The 15,322-nt window shown below is 47.7% G+C and overlaps 1 protein-coding gene across 2 annotated transcripts in view; it reads right to left on the minus strand.

The window, feature by feature from the left end:
• Positions 1-14,763, minus strand: part of CTXND1 (cortexin domain containing 1) — a 55,823-nt gene extending 41,060 nt beyond the window's left edge. Inside the window, exons 1-2 of one of the 2 annotated variants that reach the window (XM_031002149.3) lie at positions 14,529-14,763; positions 13,139-13,265 (exon numbers count right to left, since the gene is read on the minus strand). The gene's annotated coding sequence lies outside the window, so the exon portion shown is untranslated. The remainder of the gene's footprint in view (positions 1-13,138; positions 13,266-14,528) is intronic. The other variant, XM_031002150.3, reaches the window with a different exon arrangement.
• Between the last annotated feature and the right edge of the window lie 559 nt (positions 14,764-15,322).

Consider the following 15,322-nt stretch of genomic DNA (forward strand, 5'->3'; position numbering starts at 1 on the left):
GCAGTGGCGATTTCTCGGCTCACTGCAAGCTCCACCTCCCAGGTTCACGCCATTCTCCTGCCTCAGCCTCCTGAGTAGCTGGGACTACAGGTGCCCGCCACCACGCCCAGCTAATTTTTGGTAGAAATGGAGTTTCACCTTGTTAGCCAGGATGGTCTCGATTTCCTGACCTCGTGATCCACCCGCCTTGGCCTCCCAAAGTGCTGGGATTACAGGCGTGAGCCACCGTGCCTGGCCTGCCCAACATGTTAAACACAGGGAACAAGTTCTACCATTGCCTACAGTATTCAGTACAGTAACATACCGCCCAGGCCTGTAGCCTAGGAGCAATCAGCTACACTGTATAGCCTAGCTGTGTGGTAGGCTGTGCCATCTAGGTCTGTGTAAGCACATGCTATGATGTTCACATAAGAACGACATCCCCTAAGAATGCATTTCTCAGAATGGATCCCCTTTGTTAAGCACCACATGACTGAACTGAACTGAATCTTCCGTTTTCTTCCAAGTCACACCTGCTGGCATCCCGAGCAGTCAGCGACAGAGCAGCACAGTGTCAGAGCTCTCCTTGACCTCTCGATTTCTGCCCACACCTACTCACGCCAGCCCTGGAGGCTCTGCCGTCTGAAGCCCTTCCCACCAGCTCTGGCTTTCCAGGCCCTCCGTGAGCCCCACAGTCCTCTGTGCCTGGGTCCCTTATATGGTCTCTTGCTCCCCACCTCTCCATCCTATGCCCTCTGGTGACCACCCACCCCAAATGGCTGCATTAATTACTGTGATGGTTAATACTGAGTGTCAGCTTGATTGGATTAAAGGATACAAAGTATTGATCCTAGGTGTGTCTGTAAGGGTGTTGCCAAAAGAGATTAACATTTGAGTCAGTGGGCTGGGGAAGGCAGATCCACCCACAATCTAATCAGCTGCCAGCGAATATGAAGCAGGCAGAAAAATGTGAAAAGGAGAGACAGGCGTAGTCTCCCTGCCTTCATCTTTCTCCCATGCTGGATGCTTCCTGCCCTCGAACATCTGACTCCAAGTTCTTCAGTTTTGGGACTCGGACTGGCTCTCCTTGTTCCTCAGCTTGCAGACAGCCTATTGTGGGACCTTATGATTGTGTAAGTTAATACTTAATAAACTCTTTATATATATATCCTATTAGTTCTATCCTTCTAAGAGAACCCTAATACAATCACCAACTCGCTACAGCTCCCCATCGTCCAGAGTCCAGTCCCTTCAGCCAAGCATTCAAGGATCACCATGCTCAGGCTCACTCAAGCCTCCCTGTCTCCTTGTGATGTCTATGGTATTTTTATCTTGTTTGACTGTTAAAAAAAAATAAGTCTTTCTTATTACTGATCTTTTGCTGTTATTTTCTCATCCCAAATATTCACTTTTGTGCTTACTTTTGTTTTCATAATTTTGTATTATTTTATTTATTTATTTTTGAGACGGAGTTTTGCTCTTGTTGCCCAGGCTGGAGTGCAATGGCACGATCTCAGCCCACCGCAACCTCCGTCTCCCAGGTTCAAGCGATTCTCCTGCCTCAGCCTCCTGAGTAGCTGGGATTACGGACATGCACCAACACGCCCGGCTAATTTTGTATTTTTAGTAGAGACGAGGTTTCTCCATGTTGGTCAGGCTGGTCTTGAACTCCTGACCTCAGGTGATCTGCCTGCCTCGGCCTCCCAAAGTGATGGGATTACAGGCATCAGCCACCACACCCCACCTGTATTACTTTATTAAGGGGGGTCCCCAAATTGCATAAACCTTAGGACCCATAAAACCTGAATTTGCCCCTGTCCCTCATCTCCAAGGAGGACCAAGGTCTCCCTCTCTCTACCACTCTGTTTTCCTGTTCTGCCAGGCGTCCCAGATTGGAACATGGCGTAGGTCCCCTAGCCAATCTACAAGCCTACACTATTTGTTAAATTGAATTGCATGCTTGACTTACTGTTGTGTGCCTGCCAACACCCCCCACCACCCAACAAATAAAAAGCTGTTAGCAGTGGAATCAGTTCCTAATCACTGAGTAGAGCGGAAAGCCTCTCCCGAAGACTCTTCTGGAAGTCCTAAGAACTTTCCAGACATCTGTTAAAAGGAACAAGATTTTGGAAGCTAATTTGTTTAATTGATTCATTGATAAGAGCTCTTGAAAATGCATCTGCTTATTGGAGACACTTTGTAAAGACAGAAAAATCAGTGGCAAATGTCACATTCAAGGGAAGATAAATCCAGTGAATAAAGACTTAAGTAGCTGTTAATGAGGGATGTTATTTCCTCATAACCAGGCAGCCATATGAATCTCAGTCAAAGCATCCGGATATCCTGGTACCTAGAGAATCCCCAGGACAAAGCTGGCTTCCTTTACCTTTTCATCCTGCTCTGTGCCAGGCTGTGAGGGGGACCCACTCGGGAGACAAGTACTACAGAGACAAGCTCTACTGCAGAGAAAGTGTGGAAATGCTGCTGCTCACGGAATCCTTAAACTGGCATGTGATACCCATTTTGTTGATGCTCATTGCACCCTCACCTTCCCTTGTGAATGAAGTCTGTTATCCCTGTGTTGTAAACAAAGAGATGGGGGCAACTACCGGCCAACAAGAGCTAAGCGATGGAGGTGGGAGCTGTGTGTGCATCTGTGGGCAGAAAACAGGAAAGCCCCATGTGTGACTCCCTAGACCACTCTCCAGGGTCAGGATTCAGGAGCTCAGGGAAAAAGGGGCCCTGCAGCACCATTGTCTGAGAAGGATTCTCTTCCTTTCCTGCCTCCTGTTCCTTCTTTTCTCATATATTATTCTCCAAACACTGGGCTTCTCAAATGAAATAGGAACTTTTCCCCTTTTCATGCCTTTGTTCAACAGACCTTTCTATGTCGAGAGCCCACGGCCCCTAGGAAATCTTTCAGGACCACCTTCAAGTATCACCTGCTATGATCTGAACTGAGGACCCCCTTTTGGGTTTCTGATGCCTCTTGGCATCAGAAACATGCTCAGACATGTAAGGGCTTCAGCTGCCATGAGGGCAGGGGCCCCCATTCTCCTTTGCTTTGCTCTGCAGGGCAGGGTGGGTGCTCAGTAACCATGCACAGTGAGGACAGCAAGCTCAGCTCTGCGTTCCACCCTCCCCCACAGAGCTGAGATGATGGAACAGGGCCTCATGACTGTAGAGACCCCAGGTGCCCACGGAAGTCAGGCGCACTGGCCCTTGGGGGAAACAGCTGCTCGTTGGCCTACCCTCCCTTCCACCCACAGCACAATTTCCTGGAAACCTGTCTAGTGCAGATTGAAGAAAGAGAAGCAGAAATACCAAAGTCCAATTCTTCCCATCCCACCCATAGAAAAACCCACATATGCAAAATGATAAGCCCTTTCCCCTGCCTGACTTCACCTTCCAAAACACTTTCATGTCCATATCCCACTTTTTCATTCCAATAACATCCTTGTGAGGTAGGCAGAGCAGTGAGCTTCCTGTTTTATAGATGAGGAGACCGAGGCTCAGAGAGGCTACCTGGTCTGGACAGGACATTCCTGTTTTATAGAAGAGAAACTGAGTCTCTTTATTCTATGTTACGTAGGTTGAGAGAGACACCCTAAGAGAGACAGAGAGGCTGCACTTTGAACTGCATCGTGGTCACTCTGAGTGACCATCCCCTATGCTGAAAGGCAGGAAGGAGAGGAGAGGCCCTAAAATGAGTTCCTGCACCCCAGGTGTCCACTCTGTGCTTTCAGGACTTGATGGCAAGTTAGATGTCTTTGAAATCTGTAGAAACTCTCCTGGCCCGCAAGGGGGCTCCTGTGAGCCCGGGCAAGAAGTTAAACAATGTGGAAGCCTTTTGGGCATGCTGGGCAGGAAGGGGAGGCAGAGATATGGCCCCATCTGGCTCCTCCTCAACCAGAATGGCTCTGAATTATCTGTTTTCTAGATTGGGGTATCACAGGGGACTGTGTTTGAAACAAGTTCCACCTCCCCTGGAGTTTGCAAATTTGCATGAACAATGCCTCACTAGTCAATGCCGAGGGAGGAGCCTGTAAATCCCAGGTCACAACACGGGGCCCTCTGGTAGATCGGGGCAAAGCTATGCTATGTTTGGGCTGCAGACTGGCTTTATGTTTAATTTTGTTTTACCTTGAAAAAGTTGGCCCTTGGAGAATTTCACATAAAATTCAGGATTTCTGCTTTTGGAAGACTGGCTACGCTGGGGCTGCCTTTCTGCCCCACAATGTGCAGGTGGAGCTGAGCTGCCAGAGTCCCCTTTACACTGCTCATGGAGTTGGTTTTTCACAGTCCCCACCACTCCCTATGGCTCAGACCCAGCCAGCTTTGGTCATTGATGTCATCGGCCCAGCCTCTGGAGGCATCTGATTTTACCATCTCATGCATGTGTGGCTTTAAAGAAGTAGGCTGTGAGTTAGAATTTCCAAACTTTGTTGCACAGGGAGGTCAGGAGGCTTGGATTTGTGAAAGACTTGATCTGTGACCACATGAGCTGCAGCTTCCGTCTGCCAACCCTCTGATTCCTTTGAACTACCTCCTCTTCATTCAGGAAGGAAGCCGTGCCAAGTGCATCTGCCCGGTTCCCTTGACCCGCCACCCAGAACAGATGCCAGTCAGTGCTGCCAGCCAGGCCCAGCTTTGGGAGTCTCAGGGTCTCCTACAGGGCCTAGTTGTTGAGGGCTGTGTTAAGCCATCCCAGGCTGGTGAACACAAAGTTACATTCCCAAGTTATACCTACCAAGCCTGGGGTATGGTGTAAGCTGTACATTAGGCAGTGGCTACTCTAATGGGCATTAAGACACTTTCCTGCACAGGGAACTCCCTTTGCCAATTGTCACCTTAGCATATTCTCTGGGTCAGGCCCCAAGAGCCCTAAAAGGGAAGGCATGACGGCCACTCACGGGGTGAGTGGTGAGAGGTGGGGGCAGGTAGAACCTTGCAATGGTAGAGTCTTCACAGGGTGGTGTCCCAGTAGCTATAGCAGATGCCTTGGACAAGAGGTCAGAGTTATTTTCTAGGGCTAGGCAGGTAGCAACACACTAAGAGAATCCAGATTATTTACCATCGTCATTTTCCCTCCTTTCTTCCTGCAAAATTCAGATGCAAAGCCATCTTTCTCCTTGCACCCCAAGGGTAAATGATGCCTCCCAGCTGAGAGCCAGAGAGATGAGGCAGACCGAGTGTGCAGATGTGGCTGTCTCACATTGAACTTAGTCCACCAGTCACAGTGAGATGAGTCCCTTCAGTCGTTGAGTCTCTGTACCCTTCTCATGATAATGGAGCAATGACGCCCCTTCTTTTGGGGCTACCAGCTTAGATGGTGTAGTCAACATGGAAGAGCATTTTGAATAAGTGGAAAGAGCTGTGTTAACAGCTCCTGGGAGGAGACCAGGGGATGTTGGAGGAGTATGATGCTCTGGGCCATCTGGAAGGCAACAAGCAGTCAGGCTCTGCTGAAGTCCACTGTGGAGCCCAGGGCTCAGCCATCCTGCCCATCTCCTCCATCTCCTGCATCTCTGCATCCATGGAGGGAAGATTGACTTTTCCCATCCTGCTCACCAAGGAGGTGGGAAATGGGAAGATCAACCAAGCCATTGTTATTACCTTTCTTTCTTTAGAGTCCTTGAAACTGTCTGCTTGTTTTCTGCTGAACGTAAGTAATCCTACTTATACTCTGCTAATGCCTTCTTTCCTCTGAGCCTAGCAAGTGAGATTTAAATGAACAGATGAGGTCTGAAAATTTATGTGCAAAGCCCATGTTCAGGACAGTAAGGGATATGCTGTCAAAGGATGCATCAAAGTCAGCTGAAGCTATAATGATCCTTATATTATTCTTGAAAAATTGAACCACGAGGAGGCTCAGCCCAACACAGGGTTGGTCATGGGAGGCCGAGCTCCTCAGGTGCGTCACTGGCTGGACTCCATTCTTCCAGGGGGATGTGCAGCATGTGATGAGATCTCTAGTTTGGAAAAAGTAAAGGAGCTCTCTGACTGAAGATCAGGCAGAGTTTCCTTTGAGTCTGTGCAGAAGGCCTCACACCAGAGTGGTGCAGGGTGAACCTGTCAGCAAGGACTTGGGTGGCTTTGGATAGTTCTGGCTGCAAGAAAGAGTGAATCAGCCCCAGACACTGCCCTCTGTGGTTGAGGCAAAGAAGACACAAATGACTAGAAATTGTGTTTCTAATAAGTTTCCTGGGGATGCTGATGCTGTTGGTCTGTGACCCTGTGGGCTAGATCTTTCCCACAGAGAAGGGCACGTTCAGCCCCCTAACACCGTCGGCACCTTAAACCATATAAAGCACTATCAGGTACACAATCTCATCATCTCATCTGCATTCCAACAGCCTCCACTGAGCTGGAACTGAGTGTAAGGGTTGAGAGTTGGGCCTGGAGCTAGTCCTTGGGTTTTGAATCTCAGCCCAAATCCCATTTATTAGCAACATGACTTGGGTGAATTCATTCACCTCTTTGTGCCTCGGACTTCTCATGGGTAAAATAGGGGTGAGGATTAGGGTACCAGCCTCACAGAGTCGGTGTGAGGATCAGAGGCATGACTTTGTGGAATGCACTGAGGACAGTATTACACAGAGGGATGGTAAGACTAACACCAGCGGCTGTCATGATCATGCAATCCCTCTATGGGCAACAGCTCATAGCTGAACAGTTTGGGGCCTGTGATACCTCTCAGTGCTGCGGGCATCAAGACCTCTAGGTTCTGCCCCAACCAGCCTCACCAGGCACCTTGCCAGTAGCAAGTTTGTGTTTACATCAAGACTGATGTAAACACTGTTCCCGAAGAGACAGTTCTGGTTCTTTATTCATAAATCACTAACAATCATTTATTTTGCTTACAAATCTGGAGGGTGACTGGGTTCAGCTGGGCAGCTCTCGCATGGAGCTCTATCGTGCAGTTACCTTCAGATCCTGGTTGGGACAGCTGGCTCCTGATATGGCGGCCCAAGTCTCCCAGAGCACATGTCCCAAGATTGCCTGGCAGAAGCCATGTGGCCTTTTCTATCCCAGCCTTGAAGTCATACAACATCACTTCCACCTCATTTTATACATTGAGGCAGCCACAGAGGCCCACCCAGTTTCAAGGACAGGGGGCATGGACTCCACCTCTTTGTGGATTGATTATCAAGGAACTTGTGGACGTATTTTAAAACCACTCTGAGGCTCTCACCCTTCCCACCCCTTTCTACCACCACCCTCTCCCTGTGAAATGCCACCTGCCTACCTCTGCTGCCCAAATCTGTCCGTTGCTCAAAGTCTCATCAAACTCCACTCTCACCACGATCTTTCCTGGCCAGCCCCCATGCTACTGATGGACAACCCCCAACCCCGCAAGCCTCATGAACACAATTTATTAGGTGTCATTCTCACAGATTCCACTTTTGTAATGAAAATCAAATCAACAACAACACCAGAAAAACACCGGGGAGACAAAACTGGAGGAAATACTGACGTGGTAATTATGTGTCTGAGATCATAGGTAGTTTTTATTTTCTTCTTTTATAATTTTCAGTATTCCAAAATTTCCACCTAGCACATCTGTAATTTGTATAATGAGAAAAACATTTTCCTCCCAAAAAGTACACTTAAAAAATAAATGGTAAACATTTCTTGCTCTGAATTCAAAGGACTCAGCTGTTCAGCTACTAAAATCTTTGTCTTCCAAAGAAGCAAATTTTCTGTAATTCCAAAGTTCAATTCGTATAAAGGTGGAAAAAATACTGTGAGATCAAGTAAGAATAGAGAGAAACTTCCTAGTGTATAGGTTGAAATTGGAGTAATTATGGACTTTTGTTGTGGAAGAGTCATGGTTAAAAGGCACCTGGCATCAGATCTGGGCTTTGCTGTTTATCTGTTCGTGATTTTTCCTGGGCTGGTACGATGAAGATCGGAGCCACATGAGCCTGGACAGGGAAGCTTTGGCTACTGGCAGTGCTGACAGCCAACTGCGTCATGACGTTGGAGGCAGCAGGAAATTATGAAGTGCCCTTGTGTGAAACCCGTTGTGGGAGTTAATGTGTGTCTCTCTATGTTTAGAAGGAGAAAGAGGGCATTCATTTTTCTGCCCAGGCAGAATGAACTGCCGACTTTGGGGGATTTGGAGTTTGAGTCAAGCAAGTATGCAAACTGTGCTAATTTGCCCAAGCTGGGTCAGTGATTCTCAGATTTTAGACTCTAATGTTTATCGTGCCTAATAATCTGTCATAGAGTTTGTTTAAAAATGTCTGTTATCAGCTCTGTGCCAGGAAGTTGCCGTTCAGGGATCTGAGGTTGGGTCCCTGAATCTGCATTTTACAATGAGCCTTACAGTTGATTCTTTGGGCATTTCTGTGCTGCCCACTTAGGGACACTGAAAGGTTTGTCCTCGCAGTCGGATTCGGATGTCACATACATTTTCCCAGGCCTGCTGTGTGACAAGCACGGTGCTGGTTAATTTCATATAGTCTCCTCTGTCAGCCTGTCTTAAAACTTAGGAGGTCAGTATTCCGCTTTCCATTTTACCCATGAGAAAATTGAGGCTCAAAGCAGTGGGGTGGTGTGTCTGTGGTCTCGCAGCTGGAAGTGGTGGAGTTAAGATTTGAAGACAGGTCAGGTGAATTTGACACCAGGAGGTCCCCATGCTCCCCTAGGAGAATATCTCCAAGGCTCCATAATTTGTGAGTCCAACTGCTAAGGTATTGATGACTAGATCTCTCCCTTCCCCATCCTTCCACCACCTTAGCAACATTCCACACGTAGGAGCTTCCTCAAATTGTCCCTCATCCCCATCAACTATGCTTGTGAGGTGCATAGTTGCACCCTAAGAGGGGTGCCTTTTGTCTTGTGTGAATAGTCAAAGGGTTAAAGTAAAAGGCTTTGTTGCTGGTCTCCATTGGAGGCAGAAGTCCCCTCCTTGGAACGACAGATGAAGAATGCCTCTTCTGAATTGCAGGGGTTGGGTGCTCCTGGGGAGGGTGGGGAGTGGGAGTGGTAAGGGAGGAATTTAATCATAGGTCGAGATCTGACCCTTGGAACACTCAAATCCACCCTCCTCACACTAACATAGAAACCCATTATCTTGCTGAGGAGTATCCTCAGAAACCAGAAAACCTGCTGAACAAGAAGACAAATTTTAGGAGAGTTAGATTTCACTGGGCATGCATATTGATTAACAATAATTTCCTTGTTCACATGGAAATGTGGACACCAGGGAGAGGCAGGATTTCACAGTTTAGTTTCCTACAGGTAGCAACTTTTCTCTGTTCTTCTGCAGACACTGAGAATGAATATATTAACATTTTAACTGGGGCCCAGGGAAAGGGAACATGCTTTGACTATCACCGCACAATTCTGCCATACTGTTAATGCTGATGGAACCCAGGTTACTACTTGGGAGCTGAATCTATAATGACAATTTGTGAAGTCAATTGACCTAGTGAAAAAGTGCACCCCTCTGAAACATCAGCTATCGTAGAGGGCACCAGACTTATCTTCCAAGAGGAGGGTCATCTTGGGAGCTGAACAGCCTACTCTCGATGGAGAGGATGCCCTCCCATGCCCTCCAGGGACCTGAGGCTTGTGGCTCTTCCCGTGCATGGAGCCTCATTGCTGTGCCAGCCTAGACTATGCCCTCTCACATACAAATGAACCAACTCTAAAGTCTCATTGTCTTTGATGTCCTGGTCGTACAAGTCATACCTGATTCGATGCAGGCAGCCCAACCTGGGAACAGACCTGTTCTCTCAGGCCTAGTAGCAATGCATCAAGATAGCCTGCATCTGATGTGGGGAATCTTGGGGCAGGTTTGCCTGCACAGGGGTCATTTCTACAGATGATCCTACGGCTTATAGGAGACGCAGCGGAAAGGGTAAGGAGAGAAAGAAAGGTACATTAGGGAAACACTTTCAGGAGTTTTGCCACCACATTACTCTCCTGGCTTAAAACTCCTCAATCTCTCCCCATTGTCTACAGTACCTAACTAGATACCATTTCCTAAGCCAACTCCAGGCAGTTGCAGAAAAGGATTCTGAGGCCTCGTTCTGGCTCCATGGGAAAGAATATCATGATTGATTAGCAATGTCTGCTCTAGGCAAGAGAGAGAGGTGCGACAAATGTATGCCATTAATTTGCAGTTTTCTAGAACACAGGGAGCTCCGTCTGAGTCAAGAAGCCAGGGTAGCCGGAGGGAACTGGATGTGATGATAAAGGCCATGCAGTGTCAGGAAACTTTTCAGCTATTAATAATATCAGCCTCTAAATAACAAACAGGTGTCAGTATGCCTGCTGCCTCTGGTCAACTCGTGGTAACCACCTGGGCATGGAGATTCATGTCTATGGAAAGAACATTGTATTTTAATTACCCATGTCTGCCACCAGGCTGGGTTGCAGGAGTGGCAGCACAGTTCTCTTTCTTTCTTCTTTTGATGTTTTTTTTTTTTAATTTGGTAGAGACAGGGTCTCACTATGTTGCCCAGGCTGGAGTATAGTGGTGCAATCACAGTTCACTGCAGCCTTGAACTCCTGGGCTCAAGTGATCCTCCTGCCTCAGCTTCCCAAGTAGCTGGGACTATAGGCATACCACCATGCCTGGCTAATTTTTAAAAATTTTTTGTGGAGATAAGTTCTCACTCTGTTGCCTAGGCTGGTCTCAAACTCCTGGCTTCAAGCGATTCTCTTGCTTTGGCCTCCGAAAGTGCTGAGCCACTGTGCCCAGCCTCAATTCCCTGCCTTTCTGACCCTGCTCCTGTCTCAGGGGAACTCAGCTCTTTTCCATCACGCCATCCTAAGGACAGGGATAGAATGCCATTTTGGGGTCTGTGGGATTCTAATGGGACAAGGGCACTAGGAGTCAGATCTTTTAGAGGAAGAATACAAAATTCCCATAAAGACAGAGCATAAACTCCGTATTGAATATGAAATCTGTGCCTTGAGGTCATTTACTGAGACCCCAGGGTCACATTTTCTGTCAACGGGAAAATCTGAGGGCTCTAGTTTAAATGAGAAAGGTCCCTTTCTTTTTATTCCCCTGTCTGGGCCTGTCCTTGCCACATGAGTAGTAACAACTTGAGGGCCAGGGTGATGATGTGGCCCTGAGGAGAGGATCAGGTAGGCACTTGTTCTGCTTTCAGACTAGACCTTGAGTGAGGGCTAAAAGCAGAACTGGGCCGGCAAGCGGGCAGGGCACCAGCAAAGGGGCCTGAGGCCACAGCCACAGACACACCAGAGGATGCTCATGTGTGTAGACGCCTCTGTGCTGCAGGGGCCTCTTAGAAGCCTGTGGCTCTAGGGGTGAGTGATGGGCTGGGGATTCTGGGGTTAGGGATCCCAACCTAATCCTTCCCATCCATGATACTGTTTTCCTATATTTCCGTCTGAGTGTGTTTTCCCAGTGGCCTCCACCTGGGGGGGATTGAAGGATCACAGTCACTAGGGCACAGCAGGGACTCTTCTGGGAATGTCCAGCCCTAGAGTCATGTGTTTGAGGATGTGTAGATTACAGAAATCTACAGAGCACTGAGGCCCATAATGAAGCAAAAGGAACAGACTACGGAAGGGAACGGTTTACAAGGACTGTTTGTAAAACACCTATTATGTGCCAGGCTCTCACATACATCAACTACGAGTCTCACAGCAATCCAGCAAGGAAGGCAATGCTTCCCTAAGTCATAAACGGGGAAGCTGAGTCTCAGAGGCACGGAGGTTCCAGGGGATAACTGACACAGCCGTGATGACTTCCAGAGGGGCCACGCTGCAGGCCCAAAGCATGACTTATCTCACTTTATCCTCACTCAGTGCAACTGGTCATCATAAGTTAAGTGTAGCTACATTTTTTTGAGTGCTCACTTTATATCAAAGATATTTTTCTCTGAGCAACCCCATACCATAGGTTCAACATAGGTGAGAAGAACACAGGCTTCAAAACCAGGTGACCCCTACTCAGAATCCCAGTTTTCCTACCTCATTTAACCTTGGGTAATTCAAGTTGCTTCTCTGATCATTAATTTCCTTGTCAGGAAAATGGGGATAATAAACCTGAGAACTAAATGATGGAATATATAAAATGCTTAGTATATACTAAGTGCTTAATAAATGGAACTGATTTTTAGTAATTGATGATTCTGGGGTTTTACAAATAAGAACTGAAGATAAAAAAGGTGGCTTGCTTAAGGTCATCTGACTTAGTGGCAGAGCCAGGACTAAACACTGATCTGTCCCCCACAAATGCCAGTGTTCTTCTCCCCTGGTGTCCACAAGGCAACTGATATTCACAGTGCTGATCTTGAGTTGTCAGGAAACACACAAATTCCCATTCGCTGACTCTCTGATTGTAGAAAGCATGTAATGTGCTTTAGAAATATTTCCATCCCAAACAGTTCTAAATGTTGTCACTTTTAATAGCAAACTTAAGCTGTCTAAAACATTTGCAGACACGGACCGGTTCCAGAGCCTTCAATGTCAAAATTCACAGTCCTTATGGTCTTCTTCTATGTCAGGACTTATTAGGAGCATTAACCTCAGTCTAGGAACCATGTCAGTTTTATAAACACTGTTCTTTCTATTATGGTAAGACAGGATACTTAAAGGACATTTTCCTTGATATCATTTCATTTTCTATTTAAGTCATGAAAATAGTATTGAATTTGGGCAATACTACACACAAACTATTTTAGGGTTGCAGATTTTGCGTCTGTGCTGTAATAGTGTGGCCTGGTAGTGTAAATATTTGTTGGAGAAAGATTAACTAGCAAGGCAGTATATTCAGAATGGCTGCCTCTTTCATTAACCCTGTAAGGAAAGAAACTGGAAAGATACACGCAATTCTGAAAATCACAATTTATAAGCAAGCAGCAATTGAACTTCTAGTTGAGCTAGTTTTTTTTTTTTAGGCCAATTAAAGTTCATATTATTTTTTAAACAACTCCTATTCTGCCATAACTTTATTTTAAATCTGCATCTTAAACATGTAATGGCGAGAAATTTTCTATAATTTTACACATGTATTTGGGTTAGAGACACATTATGCTCTATGCATTCATTACCTGCATGCTGTTCAAAAATCATAAATAGTGTTACTGGGAAAACTGATTGGGAAATTAATCCTTTGAAACAACAATATATGAATGCAATGATTACACAGAATAAATAAACAGCTTACCCACAATTTCTCTTTTGGATAAATGTAAAGTCATTAGTTTCAGAACAGTTTTCCCAAGGCCGTAAGGTTTTGCTTTTCCTCCGTAATGCCTCCTCAAAGCTGGTACATATCTTATGCTGAGCCATCCCTGAAAAGGTAGCCTTAATCAAAATCTAATCTATAAATCATCTTTAAAGCCTTGAATGTTTGGCTTTATGAGGTCTTAAACACACTTTGCAGGTTCGCAAAGACCACAAATCAGATTATTACAGTTCCTCTCAAGATGTGGCTTAATGAGGGTGAGGGAAGTATAGAAGACTTCAACTCCAGACCCTCGGAACTAGATCCCCTAGTTCACTGGATATATATTTTATGGAAAAGGGTAAGATTGTATCACAGTGTTAATCCAGAAACTCGAATCCTCTGATTAGAATCAGAGGAGAACTGAGAAGAACCTGCCGGCGGATGCACGAGTGGGTTAGAATGGAACTTCTCCCCACGAAGGCAGCACAGGCTTCGATGGAGCTTTTTTCCTGGGTCCCGAGCCACATCCTGACAGGCCACTGTGGCCCTATTGCACGCCTGGTGAGGCGGTGCATCAGCTTGGATTTTCTAACAGGTTCCTTTCCAGAACTTTTGCTGCGGGCATGGAGACTCTTACCAAATTCGGCTCCATAGTACATTCCCCAAAACATTAGAACTCAGGATAGGTCTACGCCTCCACTGATATGGAAAAATATATGAAAGCGTGGATTAGGGTTTTTGCCACAGATAAGACCAAAATCCAACGGAGACTTGACATTGCTTTAGAAAGGCTGCCACCAACAGAACTTTTCCCAGAAGTTACATCCGTGCTGACCTTCATCAGTTACATTGAGAAAAAATCTGTTCTATGTGACTGTCAGCCACAGGAGACGGAATTTTAGGCACTGAACTTGACGAGAAGGACTTTCTAACTTTGATTCAGTTTCAACTCACACTCCCCAAACCCCTCAATGGCAGAGAGGCCGAGGATCCCCGAATGGGGAGGTGAGGCTCAGAACAGCGAGGGTGCCTGAGCACAGCACCACACTCTCCCGGTTTCTGAGCCCCGAGCCCCGCAGTGGAACTCGGGCCGCTGCGACGCGGCTCCCGTGCGGCTCCCACCGAGGCTGCTGTCACCCGCCGCGCGGGTCCGGCCCTCCCCGCCGACCGAGGCGCGCCCCGGGCGCAGTGCCGCCGAGGAGGGGATCGGTCCCATTGTCCACGCGGGTCTCCTCGCGACCGCGGCAGGGCTCGGCCCGACTTCAGCGAGCAGATCCTCCGCCTGCGGCCGGTGACCCGCGCGACGCCCCGGCGGCACCGACAATGCTGTGCTCCAGCCCCGCAGGCGCCGCGGCAGCGGGTCCCGGGATGCTCCCGCGGTCCTTACCTGGCGAGGCCCGTCCCGTGCGCTCCCGGGGTCCTGGCTGGGCCGGCGCCGAGCCCAGGGCGACCGCGGATCGCCGGCTACGGCGTTTCCCGATGCCGGGGGCGCGGGCGCGCGGGGCGCGGGGGGCGCTGCCCAGGCCCGGCTCGGCAGAAGCGGCCGGGCTGCGGCTGAGTCAGAGCCCCCAGCGGCGCGGGCGAGCCCGGGCCAGCAGCCGAGAGGGGGCTCTGAGCGGAGCCGCGGCCGTCCTGGCATTTTAAAGGCGAGGCAGCTGGACGCTGTTCAAGCGGAAACGCAGAGAGAAACTTCAGCCCCCGGGGCAGAGCGTTGGCAGCGAGGGGAGGGGGCCCAAGAGCTCCTTGCAGGAGCACAAACCAATCTGGGCTATTCCAATATGCTCTTCAAATGCATTTTCTTCAGATATTCTCTTTACAGTTAAAAAAAAAAATCCCCCCAAACAACAACGACAGCAAAACCCTCTCAAAGCCTTCTCCTGCAGTATGCTTCATAGCAAGCCAAACATTTCCATTAAAGTTAGGGGCAAGAGCAGGGGGCCGGTTTGGGACGTCTGGTCAATGCAATCAGACAAGAGAAGGAAATAAGGTGTAAAAATACTGAAGTTGTACCTTTGTTAAAAAAATATATATTCTATATGTGTGTATATATGTATATATATTATATATACGTGAAGCGGGAGAAAAATGATTACTGTTTGCAGCAGATGTGATTGTGTAGTTGGAAAGTGCAAACTGAAGATTGTTGAAATAATAGCGTTTCCAAGGAATTGGCAGGCTACA

Source organism: Gorilla gorilla, chromosome 16, assembly GCF_029281585.2.
Source record: "Gorilla gorilla gorilla isolate KB3781 chromosome 16, NHGRI_mGorGor1-v2.1_pri, whole genome shotgun sequence".
Classification (NCBI taxonomy): Eukaryota; Metazoa; Chordata; class Mammalia; order Primates; family Hominidae; genus Gorilla; species Gorilla gorilla.